Source organism: Bos indicus, chromosome 19, assembly GCF_029378745.1.
Source record: "Bos indicus isolate NIAB-ARS_2022 breed Sahiwal x Tharparkar chromosome 19, NIAB-ARS_B.indTharparkar_mat_pri_1.0, whole genome shotgun sequence".
Taxonomy (NCBI): domain Eukaryota; kingdom Metazoa; phylum Chordata; class Mammalia; order Artiodactyla; family Bovidae; genus Bos; species Bos indicus.
Window position 1 is genome coordinate 54,224,501 of NC_091778.1, and position 20,589 is coordinate 54,245,089.

General features: G+C 50.4%; 1 protein-coding gene, 1 non-coding gene and 1 pseudogene across 11 annotated transcripts in view; 1 reads left to right on the forward strand and 2 right to left on the reverse strand.

The window, feature by feature from the left end:
• Window positions 1-20,589, forward strand: part of RBFOX3 (RNA binding fox-1 homolog 3) — a 440,999-nt gene that overhangs the window by 55,049 nt on the left and 365,361 nt on the right. The gene's annotated exons all lie outside the window — the stretch shown is intronic.
• On the reverse strand, window positions 6,981-7,056 carry LOC139177859 (small nucleolar RNA U2-30; annotated as a pseudogene).
• LOC139177862 (small nucleolar RNA U2-19) lies at window positions 7,220-7,299 on the reverse strand. The gene has a single exon (XR_011562327.1). It is a non-coding gene; the product is annotated as a small nucleolar RNA U2-19 (small nucleolar RNA).

Sequence of the window (20,589 nt, forward strand, 5' to 3'; positions counted from 1 at the left end):
GAGTGATGATCAAAACATGTGAGTGTGTGTGCGTGTGTGCATGTGCGTGCTTGTGATCACTGGGAGGAAAAAAAAAAAACATCATCATGGCTGTGACAGGTTTTCAGGGGGAGCTGGAAGAAAAGAATTTAAATTAGAGTTGCAGAGATCTTTCGTTTCGTTTCCCTCCCCCTGTAACTAGAGTTGCCAGATAAAACCCGGGATGCCCAGTTAAATTTGAATTTCAGATGAACAACAAAGAATTTTTTTGTATAAGTATGTGCCAAATATTGCATGGGACATACCTATATTTTTTTAAATGTTGTTTATCTGAAATTCACACATGTATCCAAGGATCCTGTGTTTTTATTTGCTAAATCTGGCAACCCCACCCTTAACAGCAGAGGAAGTAGAAAAAAAGAAAGCTTCATTTTGAAATCATTGCCTTAGTCACTTAAAAAATGCACTCACATGAGTTATAAAGTCATTATTTATTTATTGTATTAGGTCTGCTAAGACAGAAGTGTCTAAAGTGAAGTGATTAGTCTCGCTTACTGCTTCCCAAATCCAGCTCTCTGGGGTGACCTCTGACCTCTGCTACTAGCTGGAAGTGTCCCCTCCCAAAATACCCCCCTTGCTCATGCTGACCAACTCGTGTGCATAGATGCACATATGTCATTTTCATGTGCTATGTATTTTCCTGGCACTTTCTGCTTTTTTGGAGAAAATCCCTGAAGAAGAATTATTGGGGCCAAGGGCATGTATATCTTAAGTTTTAATAACTAGAGCCGGACTGCTTTACAAATTTGAAAGTATATACAGAATTCACCATACCGTGTGAGAATTCTTTATCCTACACCCATCCTAGTATCAGTTATTATTATTTCTTAAAATATTTGCCAGTCTAAGGGTACAAAATAGCATTTAAACTTACCTTTCCTCAACTCTAGGAAGGTTGATTATATTTTTTCTGTTTATTATTTATTTGCATTTGACTTCTGTGAACTATCTGTTCATGTGCTTTATCTGTGTGTCCATGGAGAATTTTCTTTTTCATTTGTTCTGGGGTGCTCTTTACATATGGGCCACTCTCAGACTTTGACTATTATATGCTGTCTTGGAGTTGCTTCTGGACCAGCTGTGTTAAGCCATCACCTGATCTTGAAGCCTTAGACCTGAACTTCTCTTGGCAGTGACCTTCTGGGTCTAATGGTAGACCTCCAACCCCCTCCGGGTGCCTAAGGTCTGCTGATCTTGGTTGTCTGAAATTCCTGGGTTTAAAGGAACCATGTGTGCCTTGAGAGCCTCTGTTAGTGCTTCACTGCCCTGGTGTTGCCCCCCAAAACAATGGGCAGCCCTGGATAGCTTTAAAAACCCCACCTCCCTTTATTATCCTGCTTTCTCTGCACACACAGAAAGCTCTGCTCCAGAGGAGGAAACTGGGCCTTGGGAGGAGGCAGCACGGAGGGTGTCCTGCTCTGACCGTGGAATCTCCCCAAGAGCCGCGTTGACCATGTGACTCTGCAGCGAGTTGCCTCGGGGGCTGCAGGGTGGAGCAGGAGAGACAAGAAGCCTCCAGTTCCCCCAGTTCACTGCAGCCATTAACTCATTCATTCATTCAACAAGACTTTGTCAAGCTCCAGGCACATACACAGATCCTACCTGCGATCAGGGAGCTATCAGCCTCTGGGAGAGAAGTCTTTATATGATGGCACAGATTTTGCTGACAGACTGGCTGGGACCAGCTCTTCTCCCATCTGTCTCCCGCAGCGGCGGGGAGAGGGGGGGCTTGTGTTTGCAGAATAGGCGAATCACAGCCCCAGAGCCCGACCTAGGGTGAGGGGCTGTCACGGTACCATCCTACTCCCTCAGCCAGGGTCTTGAGTCCCTGCACCTTCCCTCCCTAACACCCCCAGCTTTGTGCCTGCAGCACCCTGTTCGTGTTTGGGGAGGGGCATCTCCCTGGGACGTTTGTGGCCAGTTCTGTATCTTGTTTTAGGAAAAGATGGTGGCCAGTGGGGCTCGCTTAGCTTGGGTGTGGAGGAGGGGCGTGCATATGACAGGTGGGCCCTTGAAGCCACCAGGAGCCTTGGAGAGGCAGGGTGGGTGGGGGTGGGCCTGCTGCCATGCTCTAATTATTCAAAGGTCTGTCATGTGGAGGAGGAAGTAGGTTTGTCCCTTTGTGTTCAAAGGCAGAAAAAGGATGTGTGGGTGCAAGCTCTCGGGAGACAGAGTTTGGTTCTGAGAGATGTGAACATCAGCAGGACTCAGGAGGCTGTCAGGACTCCACCCTGGGGCACTGGAGCAGAGGCTGGCTGGCATCAGGTGATGGAGGTCGGGAGACAGGCCTGGCACTGTGTGCCCATCCACCCTTGACCTTCCAGGAGAGACCTATGCTGTGTGTTATTTTGTGCCCCCATATGTCCAAGTCCTAACTCCAGGGACCTGTGAATGAGATCTTATTTGGGAATAGGGTCTTTGCAGCTTTAATCAAGTTAAAGTGAGGTCTTACTGGGGTGGTTCAGTTCAGTTCAGTTCAGTCGCTCAGTCGTGTCCGACTCTTTGCGACCCCATGAATCGCAGCATGCCAGGCCTCCCTGTCCATCACCAACTCCTGGAGTTCACTCAGACTCACGTCTATCGAGTCAGTGATGCCATCCAGCCATCTCATCCTCTGTTGTCCCCTTTTCCTCCTGCCCCCAATCCCTCCCAGCATCAGAGTCTTTTCCAATGAGTCAACTCTTCCCATGAGGTGGCCAAAGTACGGGAGTTTCAGCTTCAGCATCATTCCCTCCAAAGAAATCCCAGGGCTGATCTCCTTCAGAATGGACGGGTTGGATCTCCTTGCAGTCCAAGGGACTCTCAAGAGTCTTCTCCAACACCACAGTTCAAAAGCATCAATTCTTCGGCGCTCAGCCTTCTTCACAGTCCAACTCTCACATCCATACATGACCACAGGAAAAACCATAGCCTTGACTAGACGGACCTTTGTTGGCAAAGTAATGTCTCTGCTTTTGAATATGCTGTCTAGGCTGGTCATAACTTTCCTTCCAAGGAGTAAGTGTCTTTTAATTTCATGGCTGCAGTCACCATCTGCAGTGATTTTGGAGCCCAAAAAAATGAAGTCTGACACTGTTTCCACTGTTTCCCCATCTATTTCCCATGAAGTGATGGGACCGGATGCCATGATCTTCATTTTCTGAATGTTGAGCTTTAAGCCAACTTTTTCACTCTCCTCTTTCACTTTCATCAAGAGGCTTTTGAGTTCCTCTTCACTTTCTGCCATAAGGGTGGTGTCATCTGCATATCTGAGGTTATTGATATTTCTCCCGGCAATCTTGATTCCAGCTTTTGCTTCTTCCAGTCCAGCGTTTCTCATGATGTACTCTGCATATAAGTTAAATAAGCAGGGTGATAATATACAGCCTTGATGTACTCCTTTTCCTATTTGGAACCAGTCTGTTGTTCCATGTCCAGTTCTAACTGTTGCTTCCTGACCTGCATACAGATTACTGGGGTGGGGTGGGTCCTAAATCCTGGGACTGGTGTCCTTATAAGAAGAGAAGAGGACATACAGAGACAGACGGTCATGTGAGGGCAGAGGCAGGGATTGAAGTGATGCGACGCAAGCCTTTCCAGAGTGCACAGCACTGCTGACACCTTAGTGTCAGGCTTTTGACCTCCAGAGCTGTTCAAGGATAAAACTGTGTTGTTTTAAGCTGCTCATTTTGTGGTAGTTTGTTACGGCAGCCCCTGGAGACAAATACACCAGCCAAGCAGGTCAGTGTCCCACCTTCTGGGTCGCTTAGAAGATGGAGAAGGTAAGAGGGGACACTGTTCAAAGTGCTGCGCTGGGTGTGGCCTGAGGAGCCCATGGGCTGGCTACTCTCAGAGCCTTTAGTGTCTCATTCAATGGAAAGAAGCCAGTGGCCAGCAGCCCGAGAGTCAGGGGAAATGTGGCTTGTCCACCTGTCCGTCGGCACGATGGAGCACCTTTGACAGAACTGATGTGGCCACAAGGACGTGTTTACTGAGCTACACTTAAGCAGGCCCCTCGGCTGGCAGACTTACAGGGTGTGATGGTGCATTTTGCTGGAAGGCACACGTGTTTTACCGGTATTGCCAGGAGTATGTGGCCCAAGACAAAGGTGTTAGTTGGGTGATGATTAGTATAATGGGGGTTCTGGAGCCAAACTCTCGGGTCAAGGGGATGGCACTTTTTCATCCCCACCCCTCTGTGAAGTCACTTAATTCTAGCTGTGAATGGAAGAGAGAAGGGTGAGGAGAGAGGGTGTCTGGCTGTGCAAGAAGCTGTGGAGGGAGGCACTGTGCAGACAGACCTGCGGTAGCTGCTGTTCACGGGCAGAGGGGGCTGGGGTCTTCGAGTGGCCTGCAGAGGGGAGACCAGCCCTTCCCCAGAGGCTGGCTTCTGATTGAGGGCTCATCTGCTCCTAGAATAAGAGGGGACCCTTCCACTGCCTGGCGGACCCACTATCAGTGTGGACTCTTCTGGCCCTGCTCAGCCAGTGGCCCCACAAACGTGGACCCCACGGTCCTCCTTGGGCCCCAGCACAGGCCATTCCTGTGTTCGCATGGTCATCCTCACCCAGGCGACTTTGTCTTTGGGAGCAGGCCGTCTTGTCTTGCCCTATGCTCCCCCAGCATGTGGCCTGGCCAGGCCCTGTGGGCATGCAGCTGACCTGTGAGCCCAGGCACCTCAGAGGGGCAGTGGGGCCGCTTTCTACCCTCCAGATCACTTGTGGATCTGAATGTTGGGATGAGTGTTCTGGGTGGTGATGGAGAGGGTGAAGGTCTAGTGAGAGTGAATGCAGCATCTCATGGTGATGTCTCAGAGGGCAGGCAGGGAAGAGCCTTGCTGGGGAGATGGCCCCACAGGCTGATGGCTCCCAGAGACGTCCAGGCCCTCTTGCTTCTTACTGACCTGGGCTTGGTGCAGGGAGAGGGAGGCCACCCTGACCTCAAGACTGAGCACTCAGTCCACAGGAGGCCCTATGCTCTTAGCAGTGACTGGTTCTGGCTGATGAGACAGGAGGAGTATCTTCCAGCATGGAGAGTCAGCTTCTGTGAACGGTTCTTGGCTTCTAAGAGGGGCCTCGGGATGTTGCTATGGATCTACTGCAGACATCCTGCTCCCAGCCTGACGGGAGGTGCAGGGCAAGCAGGGGGCAAGGACCTGTGTCCTGGTGACAAAGGGAGGTGCTGAATCACCCAGCCCTGCACCAGCCCTAGCCTGGACTTCCTGTCCAGGAAGTGGATCCCAGGGTGTGGGATCACGCTCGGCACCAGGAAGCTTCCACGTGGGACCCGGAATTTGTGTCTCCCAGGGCCACCAGCACCCTGAGTCGCTGAGCCTTGTTTTCCCTGGGATCAGCCTCTGAGGCACTTATTAAAGTGGCTCCCACCTGGGCAGAGATCCTCCACCTTTATTTCATCCGTGGCAGGTTGGTGTTTCCCTGAAGGAGCTCCCCTAAAGTGCACAGGAAAGCAATAAACCAATAAACCAGAAGCCACAGTTGCTTGGCATCCATGATGCTTTGCAAGCACAGATCTGTGCTCCTAAGGACACTGCTGTTGGGTCGCAGTGGCTCTGAGGCTGGCACAGCTTACCACCAGTCATCCTTGGTTCTGCCCCAGGCTGATCTCCTCCTCGGGTTTTCAACCAAGCTGCGGGGACCAGTGGTAGGAAGCGCTGCTGGCGGATCCTGAGGCCGGACCTGGGTGGGGAGGGGGAGGGAATCTCAGCCCCTCCAGCACCCCGCTCATCCTGCTCTGGTGAGGGCCTGAGTCTGTCCGGAGCTGCTCTCAAGGCCCCAATCCCTGGTCCCCGAAGGGGAACCGTGTGTGCTTGGCCCCAGGATTTCTCCTGACCCTGGGGGAGCCCCCTTTGCTCTTCTTGGAGTTGGCCTCAGCTCTGACCCCTATAAGCTCCCTCGTGTTCTCCATTCATTTACCCCTCTTCCGTGGGGCTCCTGGTGAGACCACAGTGGGAGGGACCCCAGGGGCTCTGCCTGTGCCTCATCCAAGAGGATGAGGGGACATCCCCAGGCTCTTTGCACCTCATCTATTGTCACTGTGAAACAGCAGACCCCAGCCCAAACTCCCATGTCCCATTTGAGGAACATGCCTCCTTCCTGGCAGAGAAGCTGCGAGTCCTGTGAGTCCCTCCTCAGACTCAGGAGGGATTCAGGCTCCTCACTCCTCCCACCTCCATATGCGGCCCCTCTGGCTTTCTTCTTGGGGAATGGCTTGACAAAGTCCAGATGACTGCGATCTTACTGTCCCCAAACTACTCTAGACATCTTACCTGAGGTCTTAGCCTGCTTCTGCAGCCATGACAAAATAGTGCAGACAGGGTAGCTTAAGCAGCAGGAGTTTAATTCTCACAGTTCTAGAGGCTCAAAGTCTGCGATCAAGATGTGGTGTGGTCAGGTTCTAGTGAGGGCCCTCTTCTGGCTTGCAGACTGCTGCTTTCTTGATGACCTCACATGGTGGGGAGAGGGCTCTGGTGTCTCTTCCTATTAGAGTACTAATCCCATCACAAAGGCCCAATCCTCAGGCTTCATCTAACCCTGATCACCTTCTACCTCCAAATACTGTTCCATTGAGGGTTAGGGCTTCAGTGGGCTTCCCTGGTGGCTCAGTGGTAAAGAATCCGCCTGCAGTGCAGGAGCCACAGGTTCAACCTCCTGAGTCGTGAGGATCTTCTGGAGGAAGGCATGGCATCCCACTCCAGTATTCTTGCCTGGAGAACCCCATGGACAGAGGAGTCTGGAGGGTTAGAGTCCATGGGGTCGCAAAGAGTTGGACGTGACTGAAGCGACTTAGCACGCTTGCATCTGGGCTTCAGCATATGAATTTTGAGGGAATGCAAGCATTCAGTCCATGACACCTGCAGTGAGAGGAAGTCAAGTCAGTCCTTCAGAACAATGATATTATTTATATCTGAAAATACCACTAGCCAAGGGGAGCCTCCTGCCCCTTGAGCTCAGATCAAGTATAGAAACATTCACAGTATTAGTTATAAAGGTCAGTAGTAAAACCTTTTCACTGTTGCTCAGAATTGATTACCTTTCATACATGTACATCTCCACCCCAATATCATTTATCCATCAACAAATTCTCAGATATCCACTGTTGCCTTTATACACACACACACAGACCTACACACACAACTCTGGACATAACTCCTTATTGTTTTAAATTAGTCTATTCTTTTGCTTCTCAGAACTATAGAGATCATGGCTAGGTAGCCTGGAAGATCTTTGGATGTTGCAGATCTGGCTGTTTTCCTCACTGATCCATTTCAGTAAGAGAAGGTCTCAGAGAAGGGGGCTCTCTTGTGAGGGTCATGTCTTTTAATCAAGTTTGGTTTTTTAAAATATTGTAGAATTTGGACTACAGAGGAAAAAACTTAAAAAAATAATATTTTTCTGTAATCATAGAGCTGATTTGTTGACAAAGGGCATTTTCCTGTTTAATGCTTAATTGTAGTGTTCTGTATTATAAAATTTTCCTTTCCTGTCTTCAGCCATCCTTTTAGTATTCTTTGGCTAATTCAGTCATTAAAAAATGATGTTGTGGAAGAATACTTAGTGATTTAGTATGAGACATAGTTAAGTGAAAAAAAAGTTATAAAATGGAATGTACAGTATGATCCCACTTAGTACCAAAAATATATATTCTATGCATAGGAAAGTCTGGGAGGGTATTATGCTCAAAATGTTAACAGGAGTTATTTCGGGGTAGTGGGATTGTGGGTTATTTTAAATTTTCTTCTTTTTGCATAAGTGTAGTTTCTAAATTTTCTGCAGTGAATATGTATTCCTTTTATAATAAGGACAAGATCACAGATCATGCCAAAGGCTGTTCAGATTCTCTGACCACAAGGGGCCCAGGTTGCTCCTCCTGTGCTGGACAGCTCCCATGCTCAGCCTGGGGTTGCCCACCACAAACTTCCCTCCCAACACTCCTGGGACTCTGGGCTGGGCAAAGCTGACGCTGGTTTACCCTAGTGCTGAGGTGACTTGGCGACCCCTCCCTGACAGGTGGGTTTATCACCACCCTCCTTGATGGGCCTCTAGTCCTCTACTGTACCCACGCCAGCCAATGGTTGTACTTTTGGCATAGCTGGTTAAGTCCAGGGTATGGCTGGGGCATGGCCTCAGGAGGATTTCTGAAGCCTGAACAGTCCCCCCAGCACCTCCCACCGCCAGTTCTGGAGGCAGGCTTGGCCCCCAGCACCCACTGCAGCCGGGGAAGATGGACAGTTCAGCCTGTCCCATCCCCAGGGTGGTCCTACAAGAAAAGCAAAGGACAGAGCTTGCATGGTAGAGAAGGCCAAAGCCCAGCTACCCCACCAACTAGCTCTTCATCGACTCTCTGAGCCTCAGCCTCCTTAACCTACAAAATGAGGATGATGCTGTGAAAATGAGATGAAAAACGAGGTTCAAGGACCTTGGGTGGGGCTTGAAACAGGGCGGGTACTCAGCATATATGCCTCCTCTTTCTCACCTTTAAGGGAGGCATAGTCCAACTGGGGACACACCCACCCTGGTATAAACTGGTGAAGTTCACTGGGGAAGCTTCTACATGTCAGTGGACATTCGGGTCCAGATTGATGAGGGCTATTTCCACAGGAGTCGTTCGTTCTTTAACACACATGCATGTATGCACATACATTTTTAACAGTCTCCTGACAGAAGAGAGTCACGGAGCAGGGACTGGTCCCTGTGGTCTTGCTTGCGTCCTGGGAGTCTAGTGCGCATGTGACTCAACAGTAGCCACCCCTGGACAGGGCAGCAACCAAGCTTTCCAGCATCATCGAGGCAGAGGCCAGAGCCCCAGCATTACTCCTGGCTGCTCTGTCCTGGGGAGCAGCAGCAGGAGCAAGGGGAGGCTCCCTACTCTGAAGGTGTGGGCCTCCCTCACTGGCCAGGTCATCTTCCTCTCCTCTGACCTCCTAAATATCGTCTGCTGCCCAGTCCACTGGCCTCGGACCTTGGATCTGTCCACTCGTCTCCATTTCCTTGGGCACTAGCAACCACTGTCGGCTTCCATGCCTGTGGCCTTGATGCTTCTGTCCTGCAGTGAGAAACCCTCCTGCACTGCAGATCTGCTCATGCTGGCCCCTGCCTCACCCATCCGTGCTGCCCAAGGGCTCTGAACGGTCCAGCCTGGCTTTGCTGCAGGCCACCCAACTCTGCCTTTAGGGCCAGCACATGGGGGACATTACAACAGGGAAACTGGGCCTACCTCTCCCCGCTTCCCCCACTCCTGTGCAGTTCTCACACAGATCTGTCATGCAGAGGACCACTTTGGGATGTCCTGGAGAAACAGGTGAGAGGTGTCATGGTAGTTCTGGTGAGACCTCCCTAAAAAAATCAGATGAGGGCTAAAGAAACGCCAAGGAGGGCACTGGGCCATCTGCTCTGCTTTCTGCAAACCTGAGCCCTGACACAGCAAAATCTGGCCATGAGTATTCAGATCACACGAAGCCCCTCTCTGGCCGCAGCCCCCTCTTGAATTGGTGTTTGCTCAAGCCCATCGCTGGTGAGAGTGTTTGTGCGCATGGAGGAAGCTGGTCAGGTGAGCAGCTGGTCAGGAGGGAAGTGTTTCAGAGATGGAGGTGAATCACTGCGAACATGATTGGATTTACAAAAATTGGTTTGACACAAATTTTCAGGAATCCATCTGGGCTCCATGAGAGGTAGAGCTGTTCCCTTTTCTAGATTCCCAGGAAGCTTATGTTCTGGGGAAACTGGGTGTATTTGCTGCCAACAGAGGTTTTATTTTTAGCCAAATGTGAGAAAGGGAAGAGGGGCCCAGAGGTGGGGGCCGAGGTGCCCTGAGTGGAGCCATGCTGGTGGGAATAGTGGTGAAGAGGGCAGCCCTTGAGGTGGAGACTGGGACCCGACCTCAGAGGGTCTGCCACCTTTTTCCTGCGGGGGAAGATGGTTCCCTGCTGCAAGCCTCTCTGTGGGCTGGGATGCGATGGTGCGGCCAGTCTCCTCCCCCCACTTGTGTGCTAAGATGAATACCAAACGCTACCAGCCATCACGCGTTCTAAATTTACAGGGTGCTTGTCCTTCACTGGTTGCTTAAAAGTGAAGCTGCCTTAGATGACGAGGATGCTAAAGCTGGAGCAGCGTGGCAGCTGCCAGTTTCGCGGGCCCCACCTGCTGGCCTGTGCCGCCCTCGCCCGAGCCCTGCGGCCTCCTCACCCCACCTGGGCCTCCTGGGTGGGGCAGCGGTCAGAGGCCACAGGGAAGGGTGGGCTTGCAGCCGGAGCGCCCCTCCCCTGATGCAGGCACAGTCTGTGTGGGGACTGAGAGGTAGGATCTGGGCACTTGGCAACGACAGTGATGTTTCTCTGTGCCGCACCTCCCAGCTGGGAGCCTGCTGTTCTATTTTCCTCACCACCAGAACTGGCCAAGTCCTCGGCCTGGTGGAGCCCTGCAGGGGCGATGCCCTAGGAGAGCTTGAGGGGGCGCAAGCAGGCACCAGAATGCCACCCCTACATCCACCACTAAATCTCAAGCTGCTTAGAGTCCACTGCTGAGAACAGACCCTTTGAGATGCTTGTGGCCTTGAGGAGCTGTCCCCCCCACCCCTGAACTCCCAGAGGCCCATCATCTGTGCACCCTCAGCACTCTGCGCACGCCTTACGGTTCCGTACTGAGGACCCACAGGAGCTTTATCAGGGTTCCCCCAGCCCTGGGGGAGGCTCATTGTCTCTGAAGCCCCAGGGCTGAGACAGGCCAGGGCCCAAGGATGGAGTGAATAAAGGAACAAGGGAGAGCCCACCACCCACCCTGGTTTCTCCTGGTCTGGCTCGCGGGGCTGGCTTTCCTCTTAGTGTTGAACTTCGTGGGTGGATTTCACCACAACCTCAAAATAAAATACTGTCACCTGAGCTCCAGGTGAGCAATTTCTGGACATGGGCTGAGGCATGAAGATGGAGATGGCATGGTTCTGGCCCACATGCATCTCATACACTCGAGGGGAGCTGGACACATGAACTGTGTTGGGTGGATGAATGCTGGCGAGTGTTTATTCACAGAGTGCTGAGAGTGATGAGAGAGGGTGAGGAACGTGGCATTTTGAGTAAGTCACCCCCCCGCCCCCAGCCAACCATCCCAAAGTCTCACTGCAACTTTCCATGGCAGGAAGGGCTGCTGGCCTCCTGGGTGTGCATGACCAGAGGGAGGAAGGCCAGAGGCCTGGGGCACCTGGACCCTTGCAGACGACGGGTGGAGTGCAGGGGCCGGGGGTGGTGGAGCATGTGTGGGCAGGAGAGTGATGTGGGATTCAGAGAATGGACCTCGGCAGGCTCAGCGGATGGGGCTATCCAACTCTAGTGCCAAGAAAGCCCTTGAAGCAGGGCCCCCTGGCTGAGTGTGGCCCATCATCACCCTTTTGAACCTGCTGGACCATCAATTGTAGGTGAAAGTTTTTCCCTAGGCTTGATGTTTGTCTTAAAAATATTCTGTCCCTGTGGGTTTTTATCTTTACCCTGAAATTCTTTTAGTTTGGGCTTCCTGTCCTGAATCACATCAGAAATGCTTATTAACAACTTTCTGGCACGTTCCCTTCTCTGAAAACACAGATTAACATCCAGGTACCAGTGCAGGGTGCTCACCCTAGCTTGGCCTCTCCAGAGTTCATGGAGCTTGCACTCACTTTGCCAGAACTGAGGTTTTTTTCCCCAAGGTGGGTAAGAAGAAAACACTGTGGGCATGTCCTCCTCCCCATGGGGGGTGTACTCCTTGTCTTTACATCCCTTTAAAAATCCCCCCATCCATGCTTTGTGTAAGTTCAAACCAGCTCCTGTAGAGTTGAAATGTTCTGGAGCAGGGCTCTGTAAACTAGCTCTGTCAATGGTCAGGTAGTTAGTATTTTAGGGCCAGGAGGTCTCTGTCACACAACTTAACTTGGCCATCAGTGTGAAAGCAACCTTACATAATATGTAAATGAATGAATGTGGCTATGTTCCCATAGCTTTGTTTACAAAACAGGTGGAAAGCTGTGTTTGTCCCCTGGCCTTGGTTTGCTGACCTGTTGTAGAGCGTCCAGGGACTCCTGGAAGACTTCGGGTCCATCTTTTTCCCTTTGGGGGACAAAAGGCTCTTCTTCCTTTTCTCCCTCATGCCTTCATGCTTAATCTGAGCTTCCTTGGCTGGTAACACCCCTAACGTTCCCCAGCATCACCTCCCGTGACGTGTGTGTAGGTCTAGCCCACTGTCTCCTTTAGAAGGCCCCTCTTCTTGCACAGACTTGAGTCTGCTACCTGCGTCTGTGGCCAGCTTCCCCATGACCCCTCCCCACTTTCAAAGGCACTCCCCTCTGCACTTCAGAACTGGCCAGCTCCTGTACTGGGCACCTTGCTGGTGTCCAGCTGCCTCAAGCAGTCTGTGGCTCCCTCCCTCCTTTGTCTGAATTCCTCTAGACACTCCTGGTCCCCAGTTGCCTCCCTCCTGGGAGCCACAGAGCTGGTTCCTTGGGTGTTTGAAAAATGCAGGCTCTAAGTGACAGCTTGTTTCCCTGAATGCCTCTTTTTACCTCTTACTGGAAGTCTAGACTTTGCTTCCTGACAGTAAGGTCTCAAATTCACCTGTAAGCCAGGTGATTTATGTGGGGTGGGACACAAGCCTTTGTTGGACTTTGTAGCATCTTGTCAAACAAAATAATCTTTTCCCTCCTAACTTGTCTTTGGCAATAACTCGCAGGAAATTGAAAAATCAGTGCATAGAATCCTAGGTACCCTTCATTGGGATGAAAGTGAGTTTTTGATGTCAGGAGTATCCTTTGGGCACTAAAAGAGGTCTAAAAAGAAACAATTTGGAATTGACTCTGAGTGATGTCTTCCTGCACCATTTGCACCTGCTCACTGTTACCAGGGGGCAGTTACTTAGCCCCCCTGCCTTCATCCTGCCAGAGTTTTTGAGCAGGGCTTTGGGGGCACAGTGGGCCGGGAAAATAAGCATTGCCTCAGTTACAGCAACACCTGGGAAGTCTCAGGTGGGAAGGAGAGGCACTTGGAAGGGCTGTGATGTGGAGGTGTCGGCAGGAACCCGCTTCCCTGAAACCTTTAGGGGAGAATCTTTCCTGGCCTCTCCTAGCTTCTGGTGGCTGCCGATAGCCCTCGATGCTTCTCAGCTTGTAACTGCATCACTCCAGTCTCTGCCTCTGTCGTGACATGCCCATCTCCCTGTTTCTGTCCTCTCTTCTTGTCAAGACACCAATGATATTGGATTAAATGTTCTACTCCACTGTGACCTCATCTTAACTTATATCTTATTCTATCTACAAAGACCCTGTTTTCAAATAAGGTCGCATTGAGAGGAACCAGGGGTTAGGATTTCAACATTTCTTTCGGTGAGTGGGTGGGGAAGGACACGATTTGACCCACAGCAAACACGGGCCAAATAGAAAGAGGGAGCCAGATTCCGTGTGCTGCTCTGCTGGGACCCCACCGTGCCCCTCCCTTTCTTCTTGGAGCCCCTCCCGGCTAGTTTTAATGAGGTGCTGCCTGACAGCAGACTCACTGAGAGGCACTAACAGGCGCACTCTTCTATTATTGTGGCTGCCAGCACTCCAGGACCAACTGGGTTTACAAAAATAAAGTTGTATCATCTGCTGCATGTACCGCATCCCCTAAAACAGGTTATTAAGGGGAAGTGGGGAATATCGGAAACAGATGGAGGAGTCTTTGATTTGCATAAGGTGCCATTTGCATGGCTCAGAAGCCTCTATGGAGGGAATAATGTATAGAAATACACATACGTAAGCCCTCGGTTGGGAAACAGAGGCACACTGATCAACCACAAAAATAGATGTGAGAGAGACCAGGCTAGGAGGGAGAGGGAGAGGGAGGCAGGCGGGGAGAGGATAACAAGCAAAACCAGTGCCCAGCACAGAACTCCCAGCGCAGCTGTGGAGCCGCCCTCCCTCCAGCTCCTTTTCCAGCGTTGTGGTTTCAGAGCTGATGGATTTTATACATGCAATGGCAGGATGGTATTTCCGAAAGATCTGGCTTTTCTTCTCTCTCCCAGAAGGGCAATTGGTCAAAAAAAAAAAAAAAAAAAAAAAGACAAGAAAAAGAAGAGCATAGTTACCAGCAAGCTGGCTGGATGATCCTGGCAGACAGAAGTTTGTGTGCGTACTTGGGGTCCCCTGGTGCAGAGAGCTAGCCTTCGCACAGAAAGAGACAAGAGTGAGGAATGCGCAGAGTGGTGATCCTGCCAGGAGAGGAGATGAGATGAGAGGGTGGGCTCAGGATGGTGATACCTGATCCTGGGATTGGCCGATGGTGGCGGCAGGGGGAGTCCTGCGGGTCTGCTACCTGTGAGATCCTTCTGTGTCCCAGCCCCTCGCAGTCCTCAGCCTTGCTGACTGATGCTAAGAGCTGGAGGGGCTGGGCTGGTATCACAGGGTGGTTTTGTCCCATACTTTCTCACGTGCCTGGTTCTCTCACCAACACAGGTGTCACTGGAAGATGGGAGGTGGGTCACTGTCTGCACAGGGCCCTCTGCAGGGAACAAGACAGCCCTGGTTCAGCTGTGCTCTGACCCTTTAATTGTATGTGCCAGGGTGACAGAACTGAGAGCCAGTGTCTGTTTCATATCCAGCTGCTGGAACATGGTTTAGCCAGAACAGAACTACTTCCACCTCCCACCTACCTTTGATTTGTCGATTCCAGGGTTCTCTGCTTTGACCATTCTGAACTCTCTGCTGATCAGACACTTTCTAATTTTTGACCTGTTTCAGCAGTGGGATGGGGGCTGCTCCTTGGCTGGGCATGTGGACTGCTGTCCTGCCATCACTCTCTGTTAGTGCCTGTTGATGAGGGAGTAGGACCCCACCTAACTCCCTGGGGCTTAATACCATGACAGAGGCGACAAAATGTATGGATGACTGTTGGGGTCACCTCTGCTTTGGAAAGGAAGCCACTTGGCTCAGTGGCGTAGCCGTCTTCCTCATGAGCCATGTGAGTGCTGTCCACTGGCTTGCTGACTAAGGCAGCTGGTTGACCACCGTGGGGCTATGCTCCCCTTGTGGAATGGAGCTGTTGCTGGAAGGAGACCACCCAGGGCTCCACTCCCCAGGCCTCACATTCCTGGGAGTCATGTGACTAGCTCTCCCTCATGGACTGTGAGTGGAAGTGATGCCTGTCACTTCCCGGTGAGGGGGTGAGGACTGGTGGGCAACCTTCTTTCCTAGCTCTTGTCTCTGGGTTGTGGCTGAGAGAAGGGTAACTGGGGCCCTGGGCCCTGCATGGGAGCTGAGGCTGACTGTGAGGGGTGTTGTGATGTGAAGACCCGTGTACAGCAGTTGGCTTGTCCTGGTGAATTCAACCGCTTTCCCTATGCTTTTCTACCAGGCTGGATGTTAGTGGTTTCCATACTGGGTGGGTGGCATCCGCAGCATCTGGCCAGTTGTTATCTCAAGAGATTGGTCAAAATTCTAAATAAAAATGAGTTTCCATGCCTTTTGGTTTGAAATTTATACACAGGACATATACTCAGACAAGAAAAGAGATTTCCATTACAAAACTCTAAGCTTAGAAAAATAGATGGTAATGAGTGGTATTACAATTTACTTCCCAAGGAATTCCAGTCAAGTGCCTTTAAGACATTGAGATCCCGGCAAGCGTGAAAACTTCTATTTGATTTACATGTACATGATTAGAGAGTGCTTCAGAGGTGCAGATAGTCCTCCCCTATTGGAGATGGAATGGGGGTAAGAGAAAGCTCTGTGGTGAGAAATGAAACCGAGATTGCCAAGGCACAGCCCCTATGGAAAGAACAGGAATCATTTTCTTGGAAATGAGGATCGTGGGCTTTCTCCTTTGTTGGGAAACTCATTGGTGAATCCAGGTGATCTCAGCAGAGGGGCCTGCCAGGTGAAGTGGAAGTCTTTGCCGTCTGGCTCATCTGGTCTGGAGTGCATTAGAGATTCTCATCACCTGACATACCTGTGCTCCTTTAATTTACAGCAGCCTTGTCAACCAGGGGAGGTTTTATACCCAGAGACATTTGGCATTGTCTGGAGAGATTTTGATGGTCACGGCTTGGGGGGCAATGGCAGTGCTCTGGCGTCTAGAGGGTGTAGGCCACGGACACTGCCCAACACCACACTGTGCCCAGGATGGCCCCACCTATCAGTGGTGCTGAGGCTGAGAAACCCTGACTTGTGGGGCACCTGGCAAGGTTGGGAGGTGCCAGAGGGCCCTTTCCATGCGAAAGCTATGCAGACAACATTCTTTAAGCACCATGGCGGGCACTTGCCTGATGGTGAATTATACTCTGGGATCCTTGCTTTTGAGTTATGTGACTGTGCAGGTCCTGAGCATGTGGTGCCTGGGGAGAGTCTGTAAGAAGGGTGACTTCTCTGCTTCTCGAGGCATGAGGCGGGGCAGAGCTGCTTTTACAATTGCTTCTCCAGCTGAGGCGTTTGCTTCCAGATGCAGTGCCCTGTGCTCAGTCCAGACTCGGTGCCCTGCCGGAGACAGCAGTCTGGGACCCAGCATTCCACACATCGTTGGCAGGGAGCAGCTTTCACCACTTGAAGCTGACATCCTGGGGAGAGGGACCTTGCTGACTACTCAAGAACACTGCTTTGCAATGGACGCCCAGGGTGGACATGCTGGGCAGGAGAGAGAAGCCATTGTTTTGCTGTTGTTTCTCCTCTTAAAACCATTGAAAGGCTGGAGCAGAGCTCAGCTGCCTCTACCAAGCAGGGCGGATGGGGGAGAGGCTGTGTTAGGCACATAGAAACCGCTTGCCCACGTTAATGCTGGTACTGTTTGTAAATATTGGTTCTAGGAAACCAGCTCTAACCTGCGGTTTGTCTGCCGTGTGTTGGTAAACCTGCCCGCACGTCACTCTTGGCAGTACTCTTCTGTCCAACTCATTTCTTATCCAAATGGGGAATAGAATGATTTCATTATTCTAGAACTCTCCAGAATCCTGGGTTCCACTCCCTGTAGGGAGAGTGGAAGTTTCCCATCATAGAAGAAGGGTCTGGGGATCATTTAACCCAACTCTGGTTTTAACAATGGGGAGACTGAAGTCCAGAAGGGAAAAGCAAAGAGGTGGTCACAAGTGTAGGACTGAAATTCTGGCCTTTTGTGTCCCAGAAGAAAGCCTAAATCCACCTAGGAGGCAAAAACGTAGGACCTCTTAGGGGTGTCTGGCAACTCATTTTGATGGCACTGAGGGCAGGAAGGGGAGGTGAGATTCAGGATACAGAGACTGTGGGAGGTAAGGTACCAGGATGCTGGACATCCCAATATTGGCCAGCTGGAAAGGTTTGACTTTGATTAGTTTTGCATTTCATCGAATTGCATTTAATTCGTGTGTTTGCTGGTCTTCCACTCTCCCATTGGACAGGCAGCTGTCCCACCCCTTGTCATACTCCTGGCATCTGGGCATTTGCTGGATGTTCAGGGCTTGGGCTTAGCAACTCCTGTTGAATGAACCAATGGATTCCTTGATCTGTTCTTTGATCAGCTCATGGGGACACTGAACTTGAAAGAAGGAAACTCATTGACTAGAACTTTGGTCTTTTTACCATATGCTGTAGACTGAATGTTTCCAATCTCCTGACATTCACATGTTTAAAAGAATCTCTGACATGATGGTATTAGGAGGTGAGAGCATTTGGGATGTGATTAGGTGATCAGGGTGGAGCCCCTGTAAATAGGGTTATGCATGTGTGCTAAGTCGCGTCCGACTCAGCAACCCTAGGGACTGTAGTCCAGCAGGCACCTCTGTCCACATTCTGTCCCGCAATTCTGGGAAGCCTGAGATCAGGTGCTCGCAGCTTCTGTGTCTGGTGAAGACTCTCTGGCCATGGATGTCTCACCACGTCCTCACGAGGCAGAGAGAGACTGTCTCTTGAGTCTTTTCTTCCAAGGGCACTAATCTCATCATGAAGGTCCACCCTCACGGCTGACTCACCCCCACTTCCAAAGGCCCACCTCCAGGTAGCATCCCACGGGAGGTTAGTGTCAACATGTGGTACTTTCAATCCACAGAGTCGGGGTGGCCCCATGGAGCTCCTGGCCCTGGTGTCAGCGGGAGAGTTTCTGTGTCTTGAGATGGAACTAGGGACTTATAGTTACTGAGGAGTGCTTTTGAGGAGGAAAAAACTCTTTAGACTCTTGGACTTGGGGCATGGTGATGCCTTCAATGAGACTTCACTACAAAAGGCTTCTGTAGCCAGAGCAGTTTTTAGAACAGGCGTCAGAGAGCAAAGACACCTGGAGATTGAGTCCTGTGGGGCGCCTAGTGCCTCCCAAACACCATTTTCCAGCCTTGGAGGCATACTTTTTATGCCTTTTTAGGAGCATTTCGTCGACTCAATGGACATGAGTTTGAGCAAGCTCCAGGAGATGGTGAAGGACAGGGAAGCCTGGCGTGCTGCAGTCCGTGGGGTCGCAAAGAGTCAAACGTGACTGAGTGACTGAACAATGACAACCTGGGTGCAACCCTCTATCATGGCCTTAGTTAATTCCTACCTCCTTCCCCACCCCATGCCAAAACTGAGATTGGCTGCCCCACAGTGCTGGGCGTAACAGGTGGGCTCCCTTCCCGGATCCTGGAGCAATAACTTCATTGAGAAACTTGCATGTCTACTTCACCCTCAATGGGAATTTGTCAGGCTATACAATTAAAGGTTAAACTATATAGGATTTTTAATGACCTGAAATAATTCACCTGTTTATATTAGCAAAAAAGTAAATTGAGAATATATAAATATTGAGTCCCAATAGGACTGTATACAAACACTCATTACTCAAGGCATCCTTTAGACAGTGGGTTTTGCCAGTACGTAACGATGGCACCCTACTTCAGTACTCTTGCCTGGAAAATCCCATGGACGGAGGAGCCTGGTGGGCTGCAGTCCATGGGGTCACGAAGAGTTGGACACGACTGAGCGACTTCACTTTCACTTTTCACTTTCATGCATTGGAGAAGGAAATGGCAACCCACTGCAGTGTTCTTGCCTGGAGAATCCCAGGGATGGGGGAGCCTGGTGGGCTGCCGTCTATGGGGTCGCACAGAGTTGGACACGACTGAAGTGACTTAGCAGCAGCAATGGATTATAAAATGGATAATGCCCATTGATCCTATAATCCCATTTCAGGAAACATGGAACACAGAAATTGCTAAAATACCCAATCTTCCTTGCACAAGTATACTTATATGTGCACTAAAAAATGAGAAGTATTTAAACAAACTGTTAATGTGCAATCTTCAGGAATGACAAGTTTGCTGATTATATATTTACATATTAATAAAGGATGAGATGGTTGGATGGCATCACCGACTCAATGGACATGAGTTTGGGTAAACTCTGGGAGTTGGTGATGGACAGGGAGGCCTGGCATGCTACCGTCCATGGGGTTGCAAATAGTCAGACGTGACTGACTGACTGAACTGAACTGAGAACCTATTGAAATAATACCAAATTAAAACTGAGTCATATAAAACAGATTCCTGATAAGAGCAAACGTAGGTCAATGATGGGAGAACTGGGTGCCCTTCTGTCCGTCCAATGGCTTTTGTATGACTTGCTGCTGTGTTCCAGGCCCTGGGAGGCTGGGATATGGGACAGTGAATCCGGACTTCCCTGCCTTGAAGGACCTGCTGACTAGTGGTTGGCAGAGTCAGCTAAGTCAAGGAATTCCAGGGTGAGTGACCACTGCTCAGCAGGGTGAGAACTGGGGACTGCTGTGTGCTGCCACCCTGGCTTGGTGCCCCTTCCTAGAGGATGGGTGGCTAGGAGAAGGTCAAATGTGTGTGTATGAGGGCATGACATGTGGGGTGCACACAGAAGCCTGGGGTGGGAGGAAGGAGACTGCATGAGCGACTTCACTTTCACTTTTCACTTTCACTTTTCACTTTCATGCATTGGATAAGGAAATGGCAAAAATAAGACGAGTCCTTTCTGGCTATAAAAACCACGTGAACCACGATGGCATGGCAGGATGGGGGGCCTGCCTGGGGGTTGCATGACAGAGGGCAGAGTGAGATACAGGCAGTGAGGGATGGAGACAGAGGCAGGCTGGTCACCTAGACCTGCTGCTTTTGCGTTAGTTAGGTCACCTGTGCAAAAAAAAATTTTTTTATAATAGCTTTAATGAGATATAACTCACACACCATACAACACACTCATTTAAACCATTCAGTTATTTTGAGTATATTCACAGGTGTACAACCACCACCACAGTCCATTTTAAAACACTTTGTTCCCCCCCAACCACCAAAAAAAAAAAAAAAAGCCCTGTGCCCTTAAGCTGTCACCTTTCAATCCTTCTAAACCCCCAGCCCCTGGCAATCATGAATCCACTTTCTCTCTCTTCAGATTTGCCCCTTCTGGATTTTTCTTCTAAATGGAATCATATGACTGGTTTCTTTAACTTAACATAATGTTTTTATACGTTATTTTTTAATTGACACTAAAATCTAATGTGGTACTAAAGTGTTCTTAAGAGAAAAATAAGACGAGTCCTTTCTGGCTAGAAAAAAACACGTGAACCACGATGTGGCCCTCCTCCGCTCCTACCTCACACCCAAGCTCTCT